This window comes from Propithecus coquereli, unplaced genomic scaffold (genome assembly GCF_000956105.1).
Source record: "Propithecus coquereli isolate 6110/MARCELLA unplaced genomic scaffold, Pcoq_1.0 Scaffold119, whole genome shotgun sequence".
In the NCBI taxonomy this organism is placed as follows: domain Eukaryota; kingdom Metazoa; phylum Chordata; class Mammalia; order Primates; family Indriidae; genus Propithecus; species Propithecus coquereli.
This window is the reverse complement of record NW_012135969.1, coordinates 2,449,579-2,453,526: the sequence shown is the minus strand read 5'-3', so window position 1 is coordinate 2,453,526 and position 3,948 is coordinate 2,449,579. Positions and strand designations below refer to the sequence as shown.

General features: G+C 37.7%; 1 protein-coding gene across 1 annotated transcript in view; it reads left to right on the top strand.

Annotated features, from left to right (window-relative positions):
* Nucleotides 1–3,948, top strand: part of EFCAB3 (EF-hand calcium binding domain 3) — a 48,459-nt gene that overhangs the window by 206 nt on the left and 44,305 nt on the right. The window lies entirely within an intron of this gene.

Here is a 3,948-nt window from a genome sequence, read left to right as displayed (position 1 = left end):
ACATTGTCATATCTATAGTAAATATTTTCCCAATTGGTTATTTGCATTCTATTTTGCTATGTTGTATTTTTTACAACAGCTTTACCTACCATACAATTCAACCATTTAAAGTGTATAACTCAATAGTTTTTAGTATACTAACAGAGTTGTGCAACCGTCACCACAATCAACTTTAAAACATTTCATCACAACAAAACGAAACTTAGGACCAGTCGGGGTGGCTCACGCCTGTAATCCTAGCACTGTGGGAGGCCGAGGTGGGAGGATTGGTTGAGCTCAGGAGTTCAAGATCAGCCTGAGCAAGAGCACGACCCCATTTCTTTTAAAAATAGAAAAATTAGCCGGGCATGGTGGCACGCTCCTGTAGTCCCAGCTACTCGGGATGCTGAGGCAGGAGAATAGCTTGAGCCCAGGAGTTTGAGGTTGTAGTGAGCTATGATAATGATACTGCACTCTAGCCCAGGCGACAGAGTAAGACTCGGTCTCAAAAGAAAAAAAAATCTAAGAACAAGATCCTTCCTTTATAAGGTGCTTTATATAAGTATCCACAAAATAAATTTTAATAAGGAAGATAAATTTAAATTCTGGGTACTCACACTTAACATTCTAAATGAGTCCTGTTGTATTTTATTATTTGTAAAAGAAAAAAAACTTTTGAATAAGTCCAGTCTATCCCACCTATTCCTGCTTCTGTTGCTGGTACCAGAAAACTTTCAGGAATGTTCACTTGGTATCTTTTATCCCCAGCATTTAAAATCATGCTGCTGAATTAGGGATACTGGAAATAATCGGCCATGGTCATGTATAAGCTCTGTGTTCATCAGTAAGTATTTATTGAGTACTCAGGCACTGTTCAAGAAAGTTTGATGATGCACAAGAGATAAGCAAGATTTCTGCTCTCACTGAAGCTTAGTTTTTGAGTACATAGTATGTCCCCAATAAATGCTTACTGATTGACAGAGGTTCTAGTCTCCTGCTTTCATATAACTGAAGAATCACTAACCCAAGCAGCTGTATCGAGGTCATTCTTGAGATAATCCTCCCTATCTGGGCCACTCAGAACAAACAGTTCTATAAAACTAACAACCCCAGGGAACATAGGTGAGTCACCCAAATCAGAAACGGTTGTTAAAAACCATTTATTTACAAATCTGGGAAAATGCAACTTTAAAGTCCTCTCTGCTTACTTTTCCATTACTCTTCTTTCTCCTCTTCCATTTCTTCTTTTTTCTTTCTTTATCATCTTCTTCATGTCTCTAAAAAAATATTTTTCTTTCATTCCTGTTTCCCTATGTTTTCCTAGTGTTATTCTTTTCCTTCAGTCTCTTTATCAAAATATACACATTGCACAAGGCTACCCTGCTCACACATGTGCTTCCTTCACTATGTAAGCCCCAGTCCACCTGCTGCTACCAAAATATATTTTACTCTGTGAAGTCTACAGTGCATTTTATACATTTTAAAGTATGTTTTGTAATTTTAGAAATTCTAGAAATTTCAAACATTAGTGTCTATTTAAAAGATTCACTAAATAATACTCAATTTCTGCTTACAAGTTTTGTTTATAGATATAGGTATTAAGGGAACAAATTTTATTTCTAATACCATATTGACACATTCTGTGAATTCAAACATATACTACTGTCATTTAAGTTTTCACATTCAAATTTCAGATGACTAGACATAAGCATAATGGCATTTTTCACACTTAAATATCTTTTTTTTCCAAATTTCCATTTCACCATTTCTATTTGCTAGGGAATAAAGGTGAATTTCAGTTACCTAAGCATGATAAAATGGAAATAGCATTCGTATATGAACAATTTCAAGACCTGCTAATATTTCTGTCATTTGACAGCAAACATTCAGAACTCCACTCTGGCCTTCACAGAGTTTCAGTTTTTCAAGATGAAAAAGTTCTGTAGATTGGTTGCAAAACAATGGGAATATATAAGACAATACTGAATTGTACACTTAAAAGTGGTTAATATGGTAAATTTTATGTCCTGTGTATTTTACCCAATTAAAGATTTTTTAAAATAATAATTTAAAAATTCTACTTTTCAACAACCCCATCCAATAGGATATGTCATTATCCCCATTTTAAACCTTGATAGCCTTGGCTGGGTGCGATGGGTCGTGCCTGTAATCCTGGCACTCTGGGAGGCCGAGGTGGGAGGATCATTTGAGCTCAGGAATTCGAGACCAGCCTGAGCAAGAGTGAGACCCTGTCTCTACTAAAAATAGAAAGAAATTAGCTGGACAAATAAAAATAGAAAAATAGACAAAATTAGCCAGGCATGGTCATGCATGCCTGTAGTCTCAGCTACTCGGGAGGCTGAGGCAGGAGGATCGCTTGAGCCCAGAAGTTTGAGGTTGCTGTGAGCTAGGCTGATGCCACGGCACTCTAGCCAGGGCAACAGAGAGAGACTCTGTCTCCAAAAAAAAATAAAAATAAAAATAAACCTTGGTAGCCTTTAACATAGTAGGCTCTTAGTAAATACTCATTGAGTTAATTTGTAAACTAAACCTTCCCTTTCTTTCCCTTTATGTCCCTGGTCAGAATGGGAGGCAATGTACCAAGTTTGAAAAGACTAGGATAAAGTCAAATGATGCTCATAATGAACAAACCCCCTGAGCAGGAATAGGTAACTTCTAGTGCAACTTCTCCTGCCACTAAGTGAAGCCTGAAGCACTTTTGGGGGCCCAAATACGTTACTAGCTAAGCCCTGGGTGCCAGAGGTATCTGTGCTTGGCCACAATAGACTAAAGACATTCCTAACTTGTGCTAGAGGATTTACAATGCCATGAGACATGTCATAACATGAATACTACAGTATCTGCTTAAAACAAGCAATCTTTTCTTTAATTGTTCCTTTTAAATCACTTTTCCCAATAATACCAAAGACTACAAGCCTATGAGAGTTTGATTTTTTTACTTTCTTTCTAGGCTTAAACAATTAATCAATTGATTCTTAGTCACCATTCAGTCAAGGCAGCTGGGTAAATATGTTTTACTTGAACAATTTTCAACTCACTAATGAAAATATATTAATACAGAATTTAAAACAAAAACTCACTAATGAAAATATATTAACATGAAAATATGTTAATACAGAATTTAAAACAAAAAAATTCTTCTCCTTCCTTGAAATCTAGACAGTGTCCAAATGTTCTTATTCTGTAATTCACACCCTCATATACCCCAAGGATGCTGAATGACCCACACTGAAAACACATTTGCTCTAAGGCTGGAAGGAGCTTACGGGTCATTCTCTCTCTTGGCCTGAGCCTGAGCAGGGAATGAGGTCACAGTTGTATGATGGAACAAACCCTTTATTGGATTCTTCATCTGATTGAAGCCCAGAAGTGGTAAGTAGCACAGCTTAAAAGTGGGTAAATATCAGGATTTTGTAGGATTCTATGCTGACTCATTTTTTGAAAATCTATAATCTATGAAAGATTGAAGGTATTTTTTTAAAATAATGATTATTTTTAACCACGAGGATGATTTCACAGCACCTTTCAAGTGCCTAAATTGTTGACTCTCTCCAGAGTTCCCAGCTCTGTGGTAGGATTCCAGATTTTGAGCACTTATAATTAAGTTGTTTAAAAAGAACTGCTTTTCATGCTCTGAGGTGAAGACCTGGGAAAAATTGATCCAGTTCTAACATTCAGGCCCGGCGTGGTGGCTCACGCCTGTAATACTAGCACTCTGGGAGGCCAAGGCGGGAGGATTGCTTAAGCTCAGGAGTTCGAGACCAGCCTGAGCAAGAGCGAGACCCCGTCTCTACTATAAATGAAAGAAATTAGCCAAACAACTAAAAATAGAAAAAAAATTAGCTGGGCACGGTGGCGTGTGCCTGTAGTCCCAGCTACTCGGGAGGCTGACGCAGGAGGATCGCTTGAGCCCAGGAGTTTGAGGTTGCTGTGAGCTAGGCTGACACC